Raw genomic sequence first — 25,894 nt, 5'->3', positions numbered from 1 at the left:
AGTGTAATGTGTGAGGTATTCAGCAGTGCATGCAAATGCACCATTCCAGTTTCAAAAGGTTCCTCAGAGCAGCTCATAATCTTACATCCAATGGTATGGAAGCTGAGAGACCAGCACTTCATTGACTAGGTTGCAACAAAGAATTAGTAAGAACATATAGGAATCTAGAAATCTTTCAGAATTACTTTCCTATGCAAAAATTTGAAAGTTTTGATAAGTGCTGCAATAATAAGAATTTAACAGCTACGGCTGTCTAATGTGATCCCTTTCTGATTTTGGAGTTTTTGAGTGAAGGTTTTTGGGCCTACCTTCATCTGCATTGGCAGCACACTTGGTACCCATGAGAGGCCTCAAAGAAATGTGGGGGACTTTTCTAAGGTTGTTCCATTAGCTTTCAGATTGATAAAAAAACATTTGGTTTGAGGAAAAGAAAAGCACCAAATCCATGCCGGTTATGGGTTTGGTCAGTTGTGTGAAAAGGTCAACAAGATAAGCACAATGTACTCTGGAAACAGCAGATATTCCTTGGCCTTCAGCTAAAGTAGCACTTTTGGTGACAATGACATTGGTCAGAAGTTTAGTAGAGTTGTGGGCTTAAGTGATGCATATGCACAGAGTTTTACGCAAAGGGCTTTCTTAAAACCAGACTTGAAATACACGCATAGAGGTCCAACAAAATGTCATGTTTCAAAAGACATTGTTTTACCAGTTTTAGAGAAGAAATCTGATTCTTGAATTCCTTCATCACTAAATATATTTATTAATATATATGGAAACTACAAAAGACCTGGTTGATGTAAATGTGCTGTTTGTTGCTTATGGTTTAGGAAAAAAAGGTAAGAAAATAACACCAGCCACCTTAAATAGGTGGGGACAACAGGCTATCTCGCAGGCACATATGGTTGTAGGTCAGGAAGTACCAGGGAAGGTTGCATTGTCGTTCAACAAGAGCAGTTTCAACATCCTGGACAGAGGCATATGGCATATTATTACACACATCTGCAGAGCAGCCACATGATCTAATACCAATAGCTTTGTTTCTTATTATAGATTGGATTTAGGTAATGATATTTTGGTTAACTTTGCTTTGGTGTTCTGTTAGCAGCAATGAGGATATTGCAATAGAACAAATTTAGTTAAAAATAATTTCCATGAAGTTAAGTTCAAATTGTCTGTGCTGCATTTTGTGGAACTTTAGTCTGGGATGGATGAAGGGATAATGTACTTTTTACTTAGCGGTAATATTCTTTATGCTGCACTAAAGTCAAGAAGAACATATTACAAAACAAATATTGACGTGTGAATATAATATAGAGCACACAAATTGCACTCACTTTTATTTTAGAATTGTTACACTGAGTAAAGATGTAGAGTGAATGCCATTGTTCATTGCACAATAGGGTGGCAACCTACAAATCATTTATTCAGGTGTATTAGTCTAATTAGTTCAATGGTCTCTTAGGAGGGGAAGACTGGAAACACCCACCAGCCCAATGGAAGGACTGGTAAGAGCGGCCTGGCAGGATATCCCTGTCACAGCCTTGCAGACTATGAACATGATTTGTGCAGAGGTGATTGTGAGGGGATGTGGTTTGTTCACAGGTCAAATAGGAGGCGTAAGCTGCAACACTGAAGTCATCCAGCAAAACAAAGTGTTAGAAACAAGTGTCCATGTTTAGGGAATGCTGATAAGAAGGAGTTTGGATGCCTAAAGTGAAGCAGCACAGAACTAGAAGAGTGGCCCTACACCAAGAGGGTACAAGCCATCAAAACTTTAGTGCAGCCTGCCTTATCTGAAATGAGCTGGAATGAGTTAATAGCAAGTGTGTTCATGAGCTTCCTCTCCAAAAACTATACCTTTAAAGAGGTTGAAAATCCTCATTTACTGTAAAGTCTGAGTTGAGGAAGAGTACGATGATTACTGGTAACTAATTGTGGTGTTGCCTCGGAGCTAACAAGGTAAATGCACTGGGTTTCTTGAGGCTGTACAGTATTACCGGGAGAGGAAAGATTTTTCTCTGCGCTTCTGAAAAAGTTTCTGTGCTCAAGGCCCGTACCAAAAAAGGAAATTATTGCTCGGTTCACGGTAAGTGGGAAATTAATCATCCAAAATGAATGTTTAAAATATGCATAGTTGCCTCAGTGTTAATTAGACATCACACATTATCACATCTGCGCTACATGAAAAATATATATGCGTGTGAGAGAGCCAGGTATTGCTAATTAAATCTGCACAATGGCATCCAAGTTGTGAAAGATACTTGTGGTCCAGTTTATAACAGTACTGACAATAAGGTGTAATTCAAAAGTTGTTCAAAAGTAGTTTTAACTTATTAAAATCATAATTAATGATTCTGAGGCCATGATCTTTTGCTAACTGACATATATTTCAATAGGCTTGATTTAAGCATGCATGAACTATGCATTATGTAAATACCCACAGGAACGTTTTGTTATTTGGAGAGACAACGGACATGCTTCAATTTCCAACGCACTGCTCATACATCACTCCCCCAAAGCTCAAACTACTCACGCTTAAGGTGGGATACTTAAGATCCTCTTGTACAAAGCCCCTTTGCGATCGCGAATCCTGCAATTTGCAAAATCATAGAGGTTGGGATGCAAAAACGTTTTTCCTAATATACAGAAGCCCTTTTATGAGTAGGTAAATTCTTTCTAACTCGTAAAGTTGGGGCTTTTGGGACCCTGATGGAATCGCAAATAGGAGGGTCATGAAAGAAGCACCCCCCACCCCGCCCCCCATTTCCAAGTCAGATAAGAATAAGTCAATGGTGTATGACTACAATTGCAGTTGCAAACCATTGATCAGATACAGACACCAAAGAGAGTGGTATCTAATTTATACAGGGGAAGATGTTCCTGTGTGACAGCTTACCCTTTGGGAATCATAGTGGTGGCCTTGGGGTGAGAAGGTGGTGATCTGTAGGACAACAGCCTGCTCTCGCTGATGTCTTTCCAAATGAGAAATGTGTTTTTTTAAAGCAGCACTGGTTCCGTCAATGGACAAGAGCTGCCTTTAAGAAAACACATACAGATTCCCCAATTGAAAATTCAAATGCAGGGTTGGACATCAGGGGCTGTATCACGGTGGGCTTTCCTGGTGCAGTGCATAGCCGAGTGCAGGTTTTTAAAGCCTGCAAGTCTTAAAGTGAATTAATTTAACCTGATATTTCTTTAAGTTATTACTTTATTTTCAGATAGTATAGCTTGGACATAGTGGGCAAGGATTGCAAGGATCGCCACTTTTGGTTTCTGAGCTGTGCTTTTTGAAAATAAAGCACTATCTCAATGAAACATTGGGTTGATTACCTTTACACCATGCATGTGGATAAAACAGGCACTCGGCTCTGTGCTGCGCCAGAAAAGCCCATCATGACACCAATCTCAGAGGGTCACAAATTGCGTCCTCCTTATTACATATTAAATGGTGAGATCGTTCTGCGACCCCATTGAGCTATTATTACATAGGTAGGTTAAAAAAATCAGATTGCATTCACAAAAAATCTGTGCACACTTTGCAACTACTTTTTGCGAACAAAATCTTAGTTCATGTGGCCATCAAACACAACATATTTTCTGTTTTAGACTTCTTTTCACCTTTACAAATAATTTGTGCATTTCTAATTCCTTCGCATACTTCGCCCCACTTACATCACGTCTGTTTAGTTTATCTACTATCAAAGAAGAGGAGAGAACATGTCAAAGGCTTTGTGAATGACCCAGACATTTGCTAATCTGTAGGCATTCACAGAATATGAATTCAATTTCATCAACCACCCTTCTGACCCTCACGCTTACAACTCTTGACTCCACACACCTGCACACATACTCACACCTACACTTAAATTGCAAAAATAACCGCTATAATTCTGTATCTACCCACAAGTAAATTACACATTTTGATCAGGTGAATTGTGTGTAAATTAAGCAAGTACATGATTCTTTTCTTTTTTTCTCACTAACAACAAACCACATCACAAACCACATCAAGTTTATAGCATAGATAGTTATAACCATTGCATAACAATAAATAGACATATAAAAACAATCTAAGCTAAAATGTCACATGTACATTGCATCATGAGCTGCAATGGGCTGAGGTCATTGTTTCCATGTCGATGCCCAAACTGCGTCCATGGGATAAAAGCAAGGACTTTATACAGATCTACAGCATTGTCACCGTACCTTCTTTCTACTGAAAATATGATTCAAGTTTCTCTAGGAGTAAATCACACGTCCATGGCGTGAGAAGAAGTATGCTTTACGTTAACACTTCCAGGTGGGAGAGAGAAAGACGAAATATAATTGCATTATTGTTAGTGAACAATGAAGTCGCTTACTTGAAGCCTGGAGAGAATCAATGGTATTCATAAAGCTGCAAATATCAACTTGTCTCTATCGATCATAAGAAGCATTTTTACAAATGGCAATCTTGATAAGAACATCAGGCTCTAACTGCAGCATCTCTCCACAAGAGCAACAACAGACACGTCTAGTTTGTGTAATAATCAATATGAACAACAAATAACTCAGCCGTGAGCAAAATGAATGTACGCTACTGTAGTTTTCTGCCAAAGCTCTGGAGAAATAAATATCACTTACCTGAAGTGAGTTGATAGGGAGTACCTAAAGTGAACTATAAAATGTCACCATTCTAAATTGCACCTTAGCCAATAGTTTCCCCAGACACCTATGTTCAATGTGGAGCAAGGCATCTCACTATCTGCAGCTCCAAGAGAACCGCCTTTACTTTAAGGAAAGTCTAGGCTTTATTCCCTGCGCCTGGTGAGATGATCTTGCAGTTTAGTTAAAATGTTAATACATGCACAGTACTGTGGTTAGCGTCTTTCCCAGCCCTGGAGTAAGCAATAGATTATGACACACACAGAAGCTGTGGTTGAGCATCTTTTTATTCTCCAGCATCCAGTCACACACAGTTCATTATGTCATACTTCCAAGAACCACACCCCGACATCTCCCCCGCATATCCTGTAGTTCCTGTTCAGAGTCGGCCTAGAACCACAAGGGTCCTAGTGTGTACAGCATCAATATGCTACATCTCCCCCTTTGTTAAACAAAAGGTGGCAGGCATAATTTGAAATCACATCTCAATCAGCCTGTGAGGAGCCCGCACTTGTATGCAGGCTTGGGTGATTCGAGGTGATCGAGGTCCACCTGTATCAGGCAATGGAAGTACAGTCTCAGGAGCCAGACCTGCAGGTGTGGTCACCTCCAACATAGTTGCAGGAGCTGGTGAGTGTGTAGGTAGGTGTTTAATGTGTGATGTGTCCTGAATGATGAACTTCCCAGGACGATATGCTGTCACCATGTGTCCCTTGCACGCCATCACCTGTAATGGGTCAGTGGCAAAAGGGGTATCCATCTTTTCTTTCTGTCACTGCTTTACCAGTACTGAGTGTGCTTTGTCAAAGGCTGTTTCCTGGGTTTGTCGTCACTGATCAACATTCACTTTTATTGTGCGCTTATGAGTATCGCCTGTGTCACGAAGTTTGTCAGCATTCACTGATCGATCTGATGTCCATTGGGGTAGTTTTGTTCTGATGGGTCCCCCAAACAGCAAGGTAGCTGAGCTCTCACCCGTTGTGGAGTGAGTAGTTGATTGATAGGCCCAGGGAGCCTGGTGCATAGTTTGGCTCATATCAATTCCTTGAATTGACGCTCATAGAACTTCACTCTTGAGGGTGCCCATAAACCTTACAACTACACCATTGGCTTTGGGCCAGAGGGGTGTACTCTTTTGATGTTTGACATTGAGTCACACAAAAAACTCTTTGCTGTTTGATTTGAGGATCTCAAGAATACCCTAAATTGCAAAGATGTCATCAAGCCTTTCTACGATTTTATCAGGAGTTGTTAAGAACAGTGTTTCTACCAAAGGAAAACAGAAATATTTGTGTATGACTACCATGAGATGCTATCCATCTCCTAATGGTCTGAAGAAGTCAACTGTGATATCTCCCAGACATGGGAAGGAAGGTCAGACATAGTCACTGGGTGCTGCGTCACCTTTGGGGACAGGCAATTGAAGATGTGGCATGCATTAAACTCCTTTTCTACCCGCTCATCTAGTCGAGGGAACCACACTCTGTCTCTCGAAGCTCTTTTGGCAGCTACAATACCACAATGTCCTTCATAGGCCAATTCAATGACCTGTTGCCTTAGGTGTTCAGGTATGACGATTTTCGAGCCTTTCAGTATTAAATCTTCTTGTGTGACAACTAACTCATCCTGCACTTTTTGGATCTTTTGGAATTCAGTACCTTCAGCCAAAGGCAGCGTGTGTTGTCTCCATGACTGTGTCTCAATGAGTTCTTTAATAATAGTCTTGTCTTTGTCTGTTTTGGTGTTAACAATGATTTGGTCCACTGAGCCACTCACATGCTGTACCTCACAATAAAATTAAGATATTCTTCAGCTGCCCTGGATGTCGAACCATGATGATGTAGTGGTGCTCGTAAAAAAGTAATCCGCTCTGTTCTGATCCATCCCTGGTTTGTGTACAATCTCATTGTCATACTCTTGCAGCCCCAACCCCCACCTTTTGATGAGAGGAGGCATCTTAGCCTTTGGTTTTTCAAAAATAGTGAGCAACACCTGCTGGTCCCTGATGACAGTAAATCATTTTCCATAGAAGAATACATGAAAATGTTCACAGGCCCACATCACAACCAGACTCGCCTTCTCCGGCTGAGAGTAGGCACATCCTTTTTCAGACAGGCTTCGATTGGCATAGGCCACAATGTGTCTCTAAACATGCAGATGGATGTTGTGTTGAGCAAGGATTGCCCCAAGCCCCACTGGGCTAACATCTACCATGACCTCAGTATGCAGCTTGGGGTCGAAGTAATTCATTTAAGTTGCATTCTCAATTGCATCTTTTATTTCTTTCAAACTCTGATTGTATTCAGGAGACCACTGAAAAGGAACTTTCTGCTTTGTCAAGTCTCTCAATGGGGTGCTCACTGTGGCAAAATTGCAGCTGTATCTTGAGCAGCAACTGGCCATGGCTAGAAAGGCTTGCAGTAGTGTAACATATTGGGGGTGGGGGAGTCATGTTGATCACTGTACTTGCACCATGTCTAGATCTGGAGTTATTCCCCCATCAGAGGATATGTGCCCTAAAAAAGTTTGGTTTTGTGAAATTCACATTTTGCTGCATTTTAAGTGAGACCTGCATCAGCGAGTAACTGGCACTCTTGAGTGAGGGCTTGTTGTGTTCTTCCTGGGTTCTCCCAAAGACCAGCATTTCTTCACTGTAATTGATAGAATGTGCAACAGGTTGGATTACTGTGCGGCTAGCATCCTGAAATATCTTGGCAGACACAGACTCTCCAAAACTCAGTCTCTTGTATCTGAACAAGCCAACATGAGTGGAATAAGTGGTAATATATCTGCAGTTCTCTTCTAACTCGAGTTGGGGCTACCCTTTGTTTAGGTCAAGATGGGAATTTTTTTTAGCTCCGTTCAGTTGCATGCTCATGAGCGCTATATTGGGATCAGAGTGTCGTTCCCTCTCAATGGGTCTATTTGGCTGACACACAAACGCTCACTGCTCTGCTACTGTTCTTTTTTGGTACAACTACTATGGGCAAAACCCATGGCGTGGGACCTGTCGAATGTTCAATGATGTCATGCTTCAAAAGTATTGCCAACACTTTCTCTACTGCTTCTTGCAGATGAAAAGCCACTGGCCAACCAGACAAAAGCCTTCGTTGTTATAAAGCCCTACTTTCATTTTTGAGTTTTCCCAAACCATTAAACAATGATGGGAATTGGCTCGCAATCTCAGTCTTAGCACAGAGATTGTAGTTGAGAGATATTAATCCCATGTCAGCTGCTGTGGCAAAACAGCAAATATGCACTAGACAGGGTTCCTTGTAGGACATGAATGGTGGCTCATACTGACGTTGTTGTATTTCATTGCTGCTGTGAATGATACTTGGCATTGTAGCGGTTTAGGAGCTGCCCAGGTGCATACCTTTATGTCTGAAGAAGAGAGACATGGCACGGGAGAAAGACTGTTGAATTTTTCCACTGTCATGATAATAATTGATGCTCAATGTCGATGATGAACATTATGAGGTGACCATTTACCTTTCATGTAATTCTGGGACAGTGTCCGAAAGAAGTTTGTCGCTTTGTTTGGTAAGTTGTTTTTGAACTTCGGTCTTCTGCATGGGCAGCTAGCCTCACATGTCCATGCCGACTTTTGGTGGACATCATGAGCACGCACCCATCTCCTTTGCTGGTACTTGATAGCACAATGGAAGAACTTTTGTATGATGAACTTGATGATGATTGATTTTGCTTGGTCTCTACTTGTCATAGCTGATGTTGCTTTTCGGTTTTGTGGGGGTGGCAAGAGTGCTTCGGGTACGCTCTTGGTCCATCTTTTCTTTCTATGATGGCACACTTGATTTTTCCTCAGCTTGACACACAGTTATGAAGTAGTTCTCTTGCCTACAACCCTTACAGATTTGTCCTATGGGTGGACATTTGCATTCACGGGGAAACAACAATCTACTCCGGAAGCATAGTTTTGTTTTCTTCAATGACATCGACTTACATGCATTTCTTGTGGTTGTGCTTGCTTTTGCTGGTCAACGTTGATTCATTATGTGCTGTCCGTGCTTCCATGTCAGCAGCTTGTTGTTCTGCTCATTTCTCTGCTCTTGTAGCCATCAGCCTTTTCTCTACACTGATTGTCTCTCTCAACATGCGCCTCCTAAAGGAATCTGAGAGGCTGCTATCAATGATTCTGAGGCACATAGCTTCTTCATTGGAAAAGTCACAGAACTTGAAATGTTTAATAAGTGTGTCAAGGCTTTCAACAAACTCATCCATTGTTTCACTAGTCTGTTGCAGTGCTTTATTGAAGATATACCTTTCATAATCAACATTCAGCATTAGATTGAACTTGGCTTCCAATGCTTATTTTACTTTTCGATCTAATGTTGCATCAGTCTGTGAAGATTTCTTTGGCGCTTCTTTCCTTCCATCACCTGCAAGGTTTTTCAAATATTTTATTATTTTCTTACCATCTTCAATCCACGCAGTCCACCTGGCACCAATGTTCTGTTTCTTGGATGTGTCGAATGGTAGTAGTGGCTTCATTGTATTTCTACTCAGCTCTGCCACCATTGCATTAGCACATGTTGTTCAACTGATTTCAATGTGCAGGGTGACTCTGACAACCTCTGCAAGCATCAGCTGTGCACAGAGGCCTATGTCGCAGTATGCTTCTATCGCCCCAGAATTTGAGTATGCTCTTTGTTTCCTGTACATTGTTGGCATTATGGTTTTCTTTCTTAGTCTGAATAGCTGCTGCATGTTCGGTGCACAGCGCAGTGTCTCTGACAACAACCTTAAGTGGCGTAGTGGTGATAATTTTGAAAACGCACCTTCGCAGGGCCTTTGATTGCCATTTATGAGCTGCAGCAGGGCTTTCACTCCACGTGTGCTGGTCGCAAACTGCTTTGCATCGATTCTGGGCACATGCGACATGCACAAGTAGTTTGCCGTGCAGTTCCAAACTCTCAGGGAGAGAAGTCTTGTTTTCCACGGACATGTAATCCCTTACTAGTCGCTAGTTGTAGTATCTTTCCCAGCCCTGGAGCATGCAGATATGCAGATAAATTACGCCACAAACAGGCGCTGTGGTTGAGCATGTCTTTATTCTCCAACATCTATTCACACACCGCGCATTAAATCATACTTTCCAGAACCATACACGGACAGTTATTCTGCATATCACACAGTTCATGTTTAGATTCCACCCAGAACCACAAGGGTCATAGTGCAGTTAGCATCAATATGCTACACTGTGTGTAAGCCTTAATGTCCTTAATAACATAGCTCAGTGAATTTTAAGCATCTGTTGCAGAGATTCTTGTATAAATAACAGGTCACACGTTCTAATGCTAGGTAATAATGTAATGGGTCATGTGCCAGCTAAAAATATCTGCACTGGTATAAGTTTGAGTTCTTGCAGGGCTTAATACAAACGTACATCTTTGGATGTTAATAAAATGAGTTCCATTGGATTGAGTATTGATATTATTAATTATCAAAAACAATTCAGTTTCTTTTTGTGCTATGAACCATCCTGCATTTTTCAGGTATTCACAATCCAAAATGATTTTTTGAATGGAGATGCTGTTTGTCGAGACAACAGAGAAAATAGGATGCAAAATAACTATACCCTCTCCTTATTCTTCTGGTATTATCATAGACATTTTTCTTAACTCTTATTTGTAAATCCTTTGCCTTTGGAAAGGGTTAAAAAAATGATTTCATATCTAGGGTTATCTCGTTGGCAACTTGTTGCTCTTGATAGCTTGCTGAGTGTTGCATCCATGTCTGAGTGTCACAGCTCAGCCAGCCCCCTCCACTGTCCTTTCCCTTATTGTTGAGCCCTTTTAAGGTCTGCACTTTGAGACATTCATAATTGTCTCAGCAGTCTATTGTTTTTTCAAAATACTACAGCTGCATTTTATATATGCATAGATAGCCTTTGGGTCATCAGGTTTCATAAATTGGCCAGTCAAACTGTCATTGAAACGTTCTTCATCCCAGCACAGCATACAGCATGGGGAAAAGGCCCAACCCATTTTACCTATTGGCTCTCTTGACACTGAGTGACTGCACCAGTCGTATGCAGATTGTTTGCATCTGCCAAAAATAATTCCTCTCTCCAAAGTGACACATCTTGTTCAAAGTGAGCTTTTTTGAATTATCTTTTATTTTAACATTTAATAGCAGCTATTTATTTTACCTATACTTCTACTGCCCAGTTACAGGGGTATTTATTTTCCGTCTGTATTTTTAAATTCCTGTAATAAAGTGCTTAATTAACATTGTAACATTGTAGCTGCGTGTAATTTGAGAACTTGGGTTGTGATTTCTGCTTGTGTCCGTCATAAACAGTAATACTAAGTGATACATTGAGTCACTGAAAGGCTTATTATCTTTTTTTTTAAGAAAAACATTAAAAAGTGTAAAACAACCACCTTATTGAATGATTTTTACATTAAACATTTTATTGCAAGAATATGGCAGTTATGTTTGGTTTATTTTTTCCATTCTGGTTTTGTGGCATTTATTTTCAATGAAAAAAATCTTTAGAAATTCCACTGGCCTGCCCAACGCTGGACCTATTAGCATTGCCAATGCTTGTTTGATATTAGGGCCAGTTCACTTTAAATCCTTAATAAACGTTTTTCTGCAAAAAATATCCAGGCCAAATTTTGTCTATTTTTAGATATCTTTGGGACAGTAAAGGTGTCTGGGTTTGTGACTTAAACTGGAGAGATGCCTGTCAAGATAGACATTCAGACAGTCATCTTCAGCTTTATTAGATTTTTCCTTTAAAAATCATAAACAAAGTACATCATAAACCTTGACATAGCAGTTAATGAAAAACACATAATAAAACAGAAGTGCAAGAAATGTTAAAAACATCACCCAGTGCTATTAGGATGTTATTTTATTCGGATCACAGACCTTAGAAAGCAAGACATTTTGCAGCAAATTGCCTAAGAATTAAATTGTTAGAGGAACAGCAAAGCTGGCTGACACTGCTTAAAATGATACCCGTGAAGGAAAGGTAAAATGTATTGATTACGTGGTATATCATAATAGGAACAGAAGAACATAAAGTGCAAGGTGCAATGAGCTGAGAGACCATCACAAGGACAGTTAATAGGGCCAGTGACCAATCATTTGTGGCTGCAAAAGTAATTAATTGATGAAAGATAGCCAGCCTGAAGCGTGTCATGAGGTACCAGTGCTGTCGATTATGAATGGCTGCGAGGTAAGGCTGAATTGTGTAGGTCAGTGGTTCCAAACCTTTTGACTTCTGAGGACACACACTCAATCACTACTGAAAGCCAGGGACTCCCAAGCAATTTGTACAATTTCACTTTCAAATATTAAAACCGTAATTCTCACAAGATACACAAACAAGTACAACAAGTACACATCAAGCAAATACTTGATTTACTAAAGATATAATTATTTTATATTGAAAAAATATGCAAAAATGGAAGCATTTTAATGGGAAGGTTGGCGATGCATCTCAGCAACTAACTTTTTAATGTTTGGTTTTATATAGGGAAGCTGAATCCTCAGGTCAGATTCTACATTTCCCAAGCAATTTCTGTTTTTAGTTTTTAGGTACATAAGATCTGAGAAAGCTTTATCACATAAATATGTGGTGGGGAAAGGAAGTAAACCACAAGAGTCTCATCTCTCCATAGCCCCTCTGTCACATGTATTTAATTTGTTTTATAGCACCTCTCATACATGGGTAGGGTGTCGGAGCACTTTACAGGGGACTACTTCACGTCATCCACACTGGTAGGCATTTTCTAAGAGTGCTTAGGATTCAGAACATAACACAGTGGTTAGCACTGACTTTATTAATAATAATAATAATAATAAGGTATTTCTATGCGGGCAAACCTTTTTTAGCAGCATAAGGATAAAGAAAGACTGAGGAAAAAGCAAAACTTTCTAATTTGTGCCATGCAGTTTGCTTGTGGCTCTTTTATGGCAGTTCGTAGCTCACCGTGCTAGATTATGAGTATAACTTCTAAACTGCACAGTAACAAAAGAATCTCTGTGACAAAAGCAGTAACCCACTGTTCTATGCATATAAAATACTGTTATTTGCATGATACACATTCTTTGCTGCAGGCATCTTAACCATTTGTGCTACTGTAGGTGAGTCAAAACTGCCACCAGACAAAACTCCCAGCTCTCTCCAGCAGGTACATTAATCACCAGAGTTATCTTGATGCTTTTATTTTTGCCCGAAAGCTGCTTGATGTGCAAGGAACTTTTCAGTGCTTATTAAACTGCTGCGCAAATGAAGTAATAAACATAAAAACGCGCATGTTTCTGTAAAGAGGCCCCTGCTGGAGAAGTGCCATCATACTGGCCCAGACCTGCGGACCCCCTGGGAGTATATCACAGACCAACACAGGTTGGGAACCGCTGCTGTAGGTGACTAACATCAGTTGGTTCCTAAAGACACTAGGTTTGGACATTTTGCTACAGAATCGTTGCTAGAAAAGACAAACAAAAACGTTTTCGATCTCTTCTGCTTGCTTTGGATAAAACAGCTGTAACGTCAAAATATTATGGGTGACCCAAATTTGTGAAAAACTGCTTAATAAACTTGAACCAAAAGAAAGAATCAGAATAAGTTAACTTTAAACAATCTTGTAAAATGGCACAATTTAAGATGGTAAAATCACTAATCCAAACTTTATGCCATAGAAAAAAAGGTTGTATAGTGATCAAGTCAGGTAAAAAAGAAGCCCCTGTCTCTGCATGGCAGACAAAGGTGGGGCAGCTACTGGGGACAGGCTATAGAAACACATTTTGATTTATAAATGGTTAACATTTCTTGACTGGTTTGTTCCTCAACTTGCTGCAAATTTAAGAAGTGCAGATTTGGATTTAATAACATACTGTGATCTGTTGTTGAATGCTTGGGACCATAGACCACGTTCATCAACTAAAATGCCCAGGTAACGAAAGGTCAGTACAGTACCTAGCTTGGTGCAGTTTATCCTAAAATCGTGACATTTCTGAGGGTGGCTCCCACACTTCATTACAAAGGTCTTCCCAATAATAAAGGACAGAACAAGCTTAGACATAAAGGGCCCGATTCACAAAAGTAAACTTAGACGTTTGGTCTAAACTTAGACCAAGCAACTAAGTTTACGACTTTGGGAATTCACAAAGGACATTTACAAGTAGTATGTTTAGGTCTGCACTCGGAACGGATCTCAGCCGGTTGGAAATATAGGTGGACAAACCCCCCTTTGGAGTAGTGGTTAGGTGGAAAGTCTTAAACTTGTTAATATGAATTGGGTCCACAGCCCACATCTGCTGTAAACAAAGAAACTGAAAGTTAGACACAAAATCCACCAAGGTGGGGAGATGAACCTTGAAACGAAGTCCAGCCTCGTTCCAAAAGAGGAACTTGGATGGAAGAGGCTGCACAGCACTCAGTGTCCTGGAATTAGGAGCTCTGGCAGTAGTCTCAGGTATCGCTGGCAAAATAACCTCCTGGAATGTGGTAACAGGCTAAGCCTCGGGTCAATAGATGGGGGGATCGCAAACTCAAGAGATTTCACTAGTTCAGGGTAAAGTCAATTATTGCTGTCCAAGTCTGTCAACGTGGCGTAACAATAATGGGGTAAGGAACCACGGCCTCATAGTTGTTGATGTCCCTAAAGGAGTTAGGCCTCGCCTCTAAAGTAGGTGGCCGATAAAAATAACCCACTGGAAAAGCAGCAAATTGTGAAGAAAAATGTGTGGGGTGTGCTGTGGGTCTGTTCAACATCGACTGTACCACAGAGGGGGACTTGAAGGACATCACAATACAATCACCAGACAGGATTTTAGCTCTTCTGCCAGCCCAGTTAAACTTTCTCCATTTGAATGCCTCACATGTCAGGCCGGTTTTCTTGCCAATCCAATGAAATGATTTTTTTTGCAGGCTCTTCCAGGATTCCAATTTGGGGTCAGAAAGGGCCGGTACATTACCAAGGACCACTACCAAAGGCATAGTGTCTGGAGGGAGATTCAGACTAACTGATGAGCCTCCAGATGCTGTACTGTGTGACGGTTTCCTGGGTTTGACAGATAAGTTGTAAGAGCACGCAACTGACCTGGCACAGTTAGCTAGTTGGAGGGCACTTGGAATACTATTGGTAGCTTTAGTTGTTGATCCACTGGTATGCTGATTGGAAGAACAGCTGGGGATCACACAAGCTTGCGGGCAGTGGCAGATTGAATCTCGGCTAAAAGGTTTAAGTTTGATTCAGAATGCAGCTTTTTCAAATTGTGCAAAAAGTCAAGACAACTAGCGGTGTTTTTTCCAGTCGCTGCCAACCTAGGTGTCAGAAAAAGTACAATGTGTGTAACCGAGCCTTCCAGTGACTGAACAACAAAGCAAAGACCGTTCAAATCCTCAGAAATGGGCGATAACGATTTTGTTTGTTTTACAGTTTTTGGTGATTTTTGTGATTTACTCTTAGTAGCAAGGGCCACTTTTAACGTGGCAGCCAATGAAAGGCGCTGCGAGGGCTCCTCCCGAACAGGATCTAAGCAGGTCATGTTTTCCACTGAGGTGACCGGGGAGTTTCAGGGATTTTCTTGCATTTACGTGGCAGGTCAAAGGCTAATTTAAGGGAAGAAACAGGTGTAGCTGAGTCCACAGTATATTGGACACATTCATTCGCAGCCTCGCTATGAGTATCGCTGCGGCTTGTAAGAACCTTTGTATCTGGGCCCCGGTAGTAGGACAAGGAAGGTAAGGAAAATCCTTAACGGAGTGGGCACAGGTACTTAACCTCCATTCAACTGAGGTTATCTCTTTATCGAGAACACCCATCACATTGGCCAGGTAATTGGTAATAGAGGAGCTGGGCCTACCTTGTGCTTTAGGTGGAGGTAGCTTATGTTTCCCCATGATGTATATCCTCCGTAGATGTAACGGGGGTCGAAGAGAGGAGGACACAGCCTCATCTGGCCGTGGGCTGGAGCAGATGGGACTGCCCTTGGCCTGGTCTTTGCCCAGACATGCACCCAGGCTTGTCCCTCGCGCATCCCGTGCCGTGAGGAGCACAAAGCGCTTTTCACGGACTCCCTGTAATTTCGCCCTGCTCTCCGTTGTCCATGATGAAAGGCTTAACAGACAGCATTTGTCATAATTTTAGCCTTTCACCTAAAGAACAAAATATTATTAGGACAGATCAGTTTTCCCAGCTGGACTGAAAGGCAGGGAGTCTCCTGTGCTCTGAGGGAGGGGCAGACAGATAAGAAACAGGCCTTCTTTCTTTCCCTAAAGAAAATGCAAATGTGCACAACTGGTAAATCAGCAAATGCAAAGGGGCTTGGAAACCTGCATTAAATTTAATCTAAAGAGTCACCTGAAGCTTTCTGATGAGAAATATATTTTCTTTTAGAGAGGTACTGTAAGGGTGTTCCAAGGTGAGCTGTGGAGTGTGTGGTTTTAATGGACTGTTATAAAAAATGTTAGTACTAGGTATAAACTGTATATTATTCAAATCTGTATTTTAGAAGGCCTTTTTTTCAATTTAACCAAAACGTTTTTGCATATTTTGTAGCAGTCTATATTATGATGTGTGTAATGCATGTTTAAAATAAGGGCTTACACATTCACAGTTCTTTCAGGGACCACGGTACCTCTTTGTACTAACAAACATTGGCAAAGCCGATAGGTCTCTTCTAAGTAAGAGTTATTGGCTTTGCCAATGTGTTTTAGCCATGTTATAAACCAGAGTGGCTGCTGTTCAGCATGGCTAAAAGTTAGTGGCATAGTTGTGTAGAGTGGCATAGGAGCAGTGGCGTAGAGTACAGTATTGCAGAGTAGATCGCAGTGGGGTACAGTGCAGTTGTTTAGAATGCATTAGCACAGAGTGCAGTGGTTTACAGTGCAGTGGCATGGAGTGGCGTGGGGCAGAATAGAGTTGCATAGAGTGCAGTGGAGTAGAGTGCCATGAAATAGAGTGGCAGAGAGTGCAGTAGTGTGGAGTGGTGCAGTGGCATAGAGTGCAGAGTAGACACGCGTGGCATAAAGTGCAGGGACATAGAGTGGTGAGGAGTGAAATAGTGTAGAGTAGAGCAGTGCAGAGTAGAGTAAAGTGCTGTTGAGTGAAGTGGCGTAGAGTGGAGTGATGCAGAGTACAGTGGCATGGAGTGCAGTGGCATAGAATGCAGTATTACAGAGCAGAGTGGTGTACAGTACAGTGGCGGAGAGTGCAATGTTGCAGAGTAGAGTGTCAGTGCAGTTTTGTAGAGTGGAGTAGAGTGGCACAGAGAGCAGTGGCGTAGAGTACAGTGATGCAGAGTAAAGGGCAGTGGCGTACAGTGCAGTTGTTTAGAGTGCATTGGCATAGAGTGCAGTGGAATAGTGTGGCATGGGGCAAAGAAGAGTGGCATAGAGTGCAGTGGAATAGAGTGGCATCCAATAGAGTGGCAGAGAGTGCAGTAGTGTAGAGTAGTGCACTGGCATAGCATGCTGAGTAGACTCGATTGGCATAGAGTGCAGTGTTGTAGAGTGGTGAGGAGGAGTAGTGTTGAGTAAAGCAGAGTATAGTGCTGTAAAGTGCAGTGGTGCTGAGTGGAGTTATGCAGAATAGAGTGGTATAGAGTGCACTGGAACAGAGTGTATTGGTGCAGAATGAAGTAGTACAGAGAAGAGTGGTGGAAAGTATAGCGGCGGCCAGTGCAGATTGCAGACTATAGTTGTTTAGAGTGCATTGGCATAGAGTGCAGTGGTTTAGAGTACAGTGGGGCAGAGTGGCATGGAGTGCAGTGGCGTGAAAAAGATTGTTTCAGAGTGGAGTGCATTGGCATATAGTAGAGTGGTACAGAATAGAGCAGAGAGGTGTAGTGTGAAGTAAGAGTGCAGTGGGATAGAGTGGAGTGGAGAACAGTGGGGAAGAGTGCAGTGTCCCACAGTGCAGTGGCATGGAGTGGGTTAAAGTGGAGTGATACAGAGCATGGTGCAGTGGTGTGAAGTGGTGCAGAGCAGAGTGGAGTGTGCCTGGCGTGGTAGCACACTGCCATTACAGACAACACGTTTTTGATTGAAATGACCATTACATTTGCAAAGAAATACAGTTTTTCAAATAAAACTATACAGTGCACAGACGATGACATGTGGAAATTGCATCATCTAATACATTGATTTGTTTTAATCATATAAAGGTATTTGTTTCCAGCACAGTTCAGAGTTAACAAAAATATGCTTCATTTGTACTCCTAATTTTGATATATTCTGAAGTTTATTCAAATGCTGTCATGTGATATAAAAAACTCTTTCCTACCCTTGGTATCCAGCAAGATTGTCGCATAAATCCTCTCACTTTGAAGTCAGAGAAAGAAAAGTAAACACTAAGGGGGTTATTACAACTTTGGAGGTGGTGTTAATCCGTCCCAAAAGTGACGGTAAAGTGACAGATATACCACCAGCCGTATTACGAGTCCATTATATCCTATGGAACTCGTAATAAGGCTGGTGGTATATCCGTCACATTTGGGACGGATTAACACCTCCTCCAAAGTTGTAATAACCCCTAAATTTCCACCGAAGTCAAAGCCTGACATTTGACCTTGTTCTTTGAATGCACAGCAAATGTGATGAGATAAGGACAATATTTACAGGCCTGTTTACAGAAGGGAGCACTTAGAAGGATACTGTAAATGAGGTTTGGGCAAGGGAAGGGACGAACTCAAGCTGCATAGCTTAAAACAAATAAAGCCAGCAAATTGAAAGCAATAAAATGTGAGTTCCAAACCACAAAGCCAATGGCAAGCAACGGGCAGAATGCATTCCCAAGGAAGCTCTAAGAATGTACATAAAGTGACAGCCGTGGGATACTTTGTGGGGAAAATCCACTATTTTAGTCCAGTCTGTATCTTGCAGAGGTTTGGCCACATAAATCACTCAGGTAGTATGACGAGAAGAACTGGAGTGGTCTCCATGTTGCAGGAAAGGTCTGTGCACACATTCTATCAGTTTGTCACCAGTCCCTATGGTGTAGAGTTTCTGGCACACCTCATGTAGGGTTAGTGCTAGGTGGCAGACATGAAATAGGGCATTTAATGATTGTTTAAGGTGGTTGTAAGTAAGGAGTTGACCGGGGTGAAGATGGTAGTCTGCCACAAGACTTTGGAACTTTAGGAGCTCGCTGTCCACAAATAAATCCCCCACTTTTAAGACACCTGCAGCATGCCACTGGTGAAGTTGCTCTGAGCACAGTTGCCCTGTGCGAGTGGAAGGCTTAGCAAAGGTACTGCAGGAGAACAGGGTTTCTTCTTGTCAGTGAGTTTACAGGTTCTAGCAAGGCAACAGAAAGCTGTGCATGATAACCCTGGATCGTGATCCGTAGAATGGTCAGTAGGAAACATTGAACAGTGCAGTAAGCACTCCTTAAAAGTCTTTACCGGATAAACCCCTTCTCATGCAGGGGGTGGGCAGAAAAGCCAGCAAGCCACCCATTGTAGCTGTGCAGCGTTCTATGTCCAGAAGGCCTAATCCACCCGCAGTCACGAGTAGCTTTAGAGTGGAAAGAGCAACTGGACAGCGTCCCAGCGACCAAATCAGATGTGTGGCATGTCTGAAGAAGGAATGAAGGACGAGCAGGGGAAGGTTTGCAAAATAATACTGCCATTGCGGTAGCCCACCATCTTCACTAGTGCACTGTGGCCCACTACAGAAAGCAGAAGAGAAGACCAAAAATGAAACTGAACTCGGAGGGACTATGATGTTCTGCCAAGATTTCCATCCTGCAAATCAGTGGGAGAATAGTAGATATTAATCACTAGGTATTCGAAAGGTAACTGGTTCCCAGTTCAATCTGAGGTCTAATTGTATATAAAGGGGAAAACAGTGCCATATGTTGAAGAAACACTAGTTAAATTTTTTAAAATCTACATTTTGTTTGTGCAATTTACATACCAAATATTTTGAAGATTCTATGTGTACTTGACACTTAGGGATAACCCAGATCACTAGTTTGGCTTTTTCTCAATTTCAAAACCATTTTAAGACAAAGCACGAATGTTAGACTTTTCATCCTGGGCGTGGTCTCCCTTAACTTTTTGCCTCTGTTCCCTAGGTTGTTGATGTGTGCTGGACTCTGATTTTACTGTTTTTGTTACTCTGGGCACTTTACCGCTGCTAACCAGTGCTAAAGTGCAAGGGCTCCTGTTTAAAATATGTACGTAATTGGTTCTCCATGATTGGCATATTTGTTTTACTGTTAAGTCCCTAGTAAAGTGCAGTAGAGGTGCCCAGGGCCTGTAAATCAAATGTTACTAGTAAGCCTGCAGCACTGGTTGTGCCACCCACACAAGTAACCCAGTAATCATGTCTCAGACCTGCCACTGCAGTGTCTGTGTGTGTATTTTTACTCTGTAAATTCGACTTGGCAAGTGTACCCACTTGCCAGGCCTAAACCTTCCCTTTTCTTACATGTAAGGCACCCCTAAGGTAGGGCCTAGGTAGCCCCAAGGGCAGGGTGCAGTGTATGGTTAAGGTAGGACATATAGTAATGTGGTTTATATGTCCTGACAGTGAAATATTGTTAAATTCGTTTTTCACTGTTGCAAGGACTGTCTCTCTCATAGGATAATATGGGGGCTACCTTTAAATATGATTAAAGCGTAGATTCCCCTAGAGAGTAGATGGACATGTGGAGTTTGGGGTCCCTGAACTCACAATTTAAAAATACATCTTTTAGTAAAGTTGATTTTGAGATTGTGCGTTTGAAAATGCCACTTTTAGAAAGTGAGCCTTTTCTTGCTTAAACCATTTTGTGACTCTGCCTTGTTTGTGGATTCCCTGTCTGGGTCAGTTTGACAGTTGGATTGTTTTTCACCTCGCACTAGACAGTGACACAAAGGGGGCTGGGGTGTAACCTGCATTTCCTGATTAGCCATCTCTGCTAGGAGGGAGGGGTGGAGTGGTCACTCTCATCGGAAAGGACTGTGCCTGCCTCTGACAATGCCGGCTCCAACCCCCTGCTGTGTGTCTGATGCCTTGCCTGGGCAAGGCAGGATTTCACAAGTAGGTGTGAGTCCCCTTTGAAGAAAGGTGACTTCAAAGACTAAAATGGGTATAAGAAGGGCACCCAAATCTACATACTTTAGAAACACTTCTGGAACCAAGAGGAACCTCTGCCTGGAGAAGAGCTGATAGCTGAGGAAGAAGTGCTGCCCTGCCTGTGACTGTGCTTTGTGGAGCTTTCCTGCAGTGCTGCTTCTGCCAGAGTAAGAGGGCAAAGACTGGACTTTGTGTGCCTTCCATCTTGTGAAGAAATCTCCAAGGGCTTGAGTTAGAGCTTGCCTCCTGTTGTTTGAAGTCTCAGGGACAACAAAGACTTCTCTCTGCCAGCACCTGGAGTCTCTGGAGAGACTCCTGCTCTGACAAGTGGTGCCCTATCTAGTCCCTGGGCCCTTGAAAGGAAAGCTGGTGGAAATCCAAGGAAATCGACTTCGGACGACTCCGGACCGACGCCGCTGCTGAATCCGGTGACGCCGCCTGCACCCGATGCCGTACCCTTCGCTGGAACGCGACGCTCTTCGCAGGCCCGACGCTGCTGCAGCCCTGCTGAAGTCCGCGACTCCGTGGAAGTCGCCGCACCACGTCGTGACCGACGCAGCTCGAAGTGCACGGATTCAACGTTTCGCACAGACGCCGCGATCCCCGACTCCGTGCATCGGCTTGTTTTCACTCTTCACCAAAGGTACTGTACTTGGGGGTCTACACGACTCCGTGTCCGGCGCCGCTGGTGTCAGCTTGTTGGGAACGACTCCGTCACGACGCCGTGTTAACATCTCATCGAAGCATTTATGTTTCTAAGCGCTATTTTTGGAGTTTAATCTCTAAAAATTCATAACTTGACTTGTGTATGTCGGATTTTTGTCGTTTTGGTCTTGTTTTGTTTAGATAAATATTTCCTATTTTTCTAAACCGGTGTTGTCATTTTGTAGTGTTTTCATTAAGTTACTGTGTGTGTTGGTACAAATACTTTACACCTAGCGCTCTGAGGTTAAGCCTACTGCTCTGCCAAGCTACCAAGGGGGTAAGCAGGGGTTAGCTGAGGGTGATTCTCTTTTACCCTGACTAGAGTGAGTGTCCTTGCTTGAACAGGGGGTAACCTGACTGTCAACCAAAGACCCCATTTCTAACAACGAACAACAGACCATTGCACCGGAAGTGTTTGCCAAGGTGGGTGGGTGCTTGTTCATCCACTTGACAGTGCCTCTTCTGTTTCTCTCCTGTCTTCATTGACAACTTCCCAGGTACCCAATACCTTCCGATAGTCTTGGTGGACCCATCTTGTCTGATTTTTAGGAATTGTCCCACCTTGTTCTTCTCGTCCTTATTTATCCAGTTCTTAGCAGCAACCCTTCGAATCGTTTGCTGTGGATCTGCCATTTAATCTCGATTTCATCCTCTTCTTTTATTATCTTTGATTGGTAGTCCTGGCTCCCAGTTCTGAGATAAATGCAGCATCCCAGACATACACTCTAGTGCTGTGAGACTACAGACAAGTTGTGGGAACCTCACATCCAGACATGAGGTGTGAGACTGTCGCCCACACCATTTGTCCTGCCTCATTACAATTATTTTAGGTTGAAAGTCCATGGGCGGTTAGGGTGTGCCAGATGTTTTTGCTCAATTTGTTTAAACTAGCATAAGGTTAATTACCTTAATGATTCCCAAACTGTTTGCTAGGGGTTTTCAAATGTTCAGAAACATAATCAAAATGTTTCTGTTGCTTTCTCTTCAAGACAGATTGGGTAGAATTGGGTAGGGGTGATGGCCTTGACACACTGCTGAATGGCATTAATTTACTACTGAACAAGGACGTAATGTGACACCTGAATGTGGCATACCAGGAGGCAATCACAAAAATACCACAGTGAATAAATAGTTCTATGTTAAAAAAGAGTGTGTGAATGCACTGACAACATAGTGAAGGATGGCCTCTCTTGGGTGTGTCTGTAAAACTGGCATTTGTTCTTGAAGTTTTGTCCTGAATTTTAACCCTTTGTCTTGACTTTTTGTCCTGAATTTTGACCATTTATCCTAAATTTTTTACAGCCCTGTCCAGAATTTGCCTCAATGCCAAGTGGTCACCCTAAGCATCAAAAGTGCCCCTTCTCCTTCCTGCAACCAACAGGAGTCAACAGTCTTCTGGGAGATGGAGTCCCACCACAGCACCATACATGGAAAACTGCAGCGGCAAATCAGGCATCGCGTGCCATGGGGGCCACACAGAGCTTTTAGCGCAGTGTCAGAAGTTCCACTCCTTCTCCCTTGAACCAACAGGAGCCAACAGTCTTCTGGGGGATAAAGATAGCCAAAAAATGGCACTTTTTTTTATATAAAAATGGGGAAACCAAGCAGGTCAAGAAAATGTGTGCTTGTTTTCTAAAAATGTCATCAAAAAAAGATTTTCAGTGCTAAAATTGCATTCTTCCCAACTTTCAGAAACCGAAATAATTTTTTTACCACCGTTTTTTTTAAACTTTCGAAGTGGTGGTCAATAGTTCCTATTTCTTCTTGATGCCTATTTGCAAATAGTGGGGGAAAGAAAAGGGAAATCCATTCGTATATAATGATCTGTGTTATTTATTCCATTATAAATGATGGGTTACCCATAATCTCATATTATTTTGAGAACCTTTTTTTCAAAATGTGCTTTTTGTATACACTGACATGCGAGTTGAGGCCAAAATTATTTGGAAATTCAATGTATAGCAAATGTCTTACCTTTCTGTGACCCACACTTCTCTCAATGAAACAGTACCTATATGTGTGTATTAGCCTATTGCATGTGATACGACAGAAATAGTCAACCATATAAAATGATAAACATATGCAATAGACATTTGTGGTGGTGGCTGACTGCCGTTTTCTGCCTGCACCCCAGTTCATCTACCAACATCAGACATTTCCGGAAACCTAAGAGACAGGGAAGAGCCCATCGTTGTGTGCCTTGTGTTGATCTTATCTTTTCCCTAGGCAGAATGTTCAGTATATGGATACCTGTGTTTTTCGGTCTGGTGGTCAGTCAGCCCCCAGGGATACCTAGCAATCCCAAACATTTCTAAAAAATTTGAGACCTCTGGGAAATCCAGAGAGCTTAACTTGCAGGGGTTTGTGTAGGATTTCTTACCAAGAATGCCCTGAAAATATCATAACTGTACCTAAAACACCCCATTTTCACTCACTTTTTTATAGGACGTGGCTGCAGTATTCATGATACTTTCCCAATTGTGACTCTAGTGTCTTTAGTGCTATAATCAGTGCTCGGGTGTCCGAGATATGCCCCAAGCACCGTACACAGTGAATGAATATAGTAAAAAGGTTCTCTCTTTTCTTTCTCCTTTTTCCATTAATACAGCTCTACTTCACAGCATGAAGTGGAGTATGTAAGTATGTGCATTCACTAAAAAACAAACATCATCGGGCAAACAGATACTTTTGAATATATAGTGGATTTCGAGCGCAAAATTTAGTTTTGCTTTAATTCAGACTTAAGTGTGGCTTACTCATGAATTTTAAGGATTAATTCACACAAGTCACAACTTATTTTGCACAAATTGTAATAAATCAGGCACAGGGGAAGTTTTGTTAGTGTTTCATTCTGAGCCCCCCAAAACCACCCACAAACGTGAACTTTGTTGGTGTTAACCAAACATTTGCAAGTAATTTCCCACTATTTCAAGGGCAGAAGTAAACCCATTTTCAGTGTTGTGAAGAGTATTTCATGTTACCTTCTCTGCTTTCATAGAGAAATTCCTGGTTTCCGGGCTGTTCCTCTGGCTAATGGGAAAAGTCAGTCAGGATAAAGCTTTGTCAATGTTTTGACTCTCTCCGTGTTTATTTTACCGTTTCCGAGCATAACTATTATATCAAGCTCACCTGCTCCTGCTCTTTCCCTCCCTCAATGCATGTAGGTTAAGTACTGAAACATGAACATTTTAGATTTTTAATTTTTGACATTTAGGAACCACAATAAAAATAAATATAATTTTTTAAAGCTGCTCTAGCGAAAATGGTAGTCATTACCCATGGTATGGTAAAATAGTTTTTGAAGTTTATTTAGAACATATAGGGGGTCATTCTGACCCTGGCGGTCGGTGATAAAGCGGCGGCCAACCCGCCAACAGGCTGGCGGTTCCAAAAATGGAATTCTGACCCTGGCGGGAACCGCCAACACAGCCCGCCACATTACCACTCCGACCGCCACGGCGGGACAGACAAACAGCGCGGCGGTCACCGCCAACAGGCAGGCGGCAGACAAAGTACCGCCCACCCTATCACAACTCACCAATCCGCCACCTCATCCAGGGCGGGAGCCCCGCCGATAAAAACACGGCGGAAACAGACTACGAACGGGAAAACGCTCACCTCTATACACTCCACGAGGACGGAGGACAGCATGGAGCCCGAATTACACATCCTACCCGCTTTCGTCTACCTGCTCATCTACCACGAGTACGAACTCCAGCGCAGACGACAACGGTGAGTACCGCACCTACGACACAGGGGAGGGGGGAGGAGGAAGGGTTACGGGCACACACATACGCATCACACCCACCCCCCAACTATCTACACACCAATGCAGAGCACCAAGTCAAAGTTACCCCACCCAAACCCCCCGGAATAACGAAAAGATATGATTCAAGTGAGAAACAACATTTATGTACAAAATAGGTTCATTGAAGACATGGCAAAATAGGAAAATTATGGAAAAATTATCTAATGTAAACATTGCGTGACCGAGAAATAGAGGCAGAAAGTCCCGCACAGTCACAGAAATTGCAAATGTCCGTGGGCTGAAGTGTATCAACACATGGGCAAAGCCCACACAGGAGACCTGAGTCCGTTGGAGAGAACACTGCAGGGGCATCACATGACAAAACTACAGGCACCTCAGGGGGAAGGGAAGGGGGGGCACCACAGCCACATGAGTCCACGACGCCTGATCCAAGAAGGGGCCACCATGCCCACCGTCCAATCCTGGGTAGTGCAAAGCCACAGTCTCTAAAGTCTCTACAGTGGGTGGCTTGCCCACTGTCATATCCTGGGGAGTGCAAAGTCACAGTCCATCAAGTGGATAACAGTCTCCACAGGCAATGGAGGAGGCAGGGTGGGCCGAGTGCAGAGTGAACATTAGCACGACACAGAACCGGCACAGTCATTGGCCCAGCGGTGCATGAGACGGCGGGGCCCAGCGGAGCGGTGCTTGACAGGAAGGGCCCAGTGGAGCGGTGCTTGAGATGGCGG

The 25,894-nt window shown here is 42.6% G+C and overlaps 1 long non-coding RNA gene across 1 annotated transcript in view; it reads left to right on the top strand.

The window, feature by feature from the left end:
• LOC138249123 (uncharacterized) overlaps window positions 1-24,458 on the top strand; it is a 323,358-nt gene extending 298,900 nt beyond the window's left edge. Inside the window, exon 5 of the long non-coding RNA XR_011194731.1 lies at window positions 22,700-24,458. This is a non-coding gene — a long non-coding RNA (uncharacterized lncRNA). The remainder of the gene's footprint in view (window positions 1-22,699) is intronic.
• The last annotated feature ends 1,436 nt before the right edge of the window (window positions 24,459-25,894 follow it).

This window comes from Pleurodeles waltl, chromosome 8, assembly GCF_031143425.1.
Source record: "Pleurodeles waltl isolate 20211129_DDA chromosome 8, aPleWal1.hap1.20221129, whole genome shotgun sequence".
In the NCBI taxonomy this organism is placed as follows: domain Eukaryota; kingdom Metazoa; phylum Chordata; class Amphibia; order Caudata; family Salamandridae; genus Pleurodeles; species Pleurodeles waltl.
This window is presented reverse-complemented; position numbering and strand designations above follow the sequence as displayed.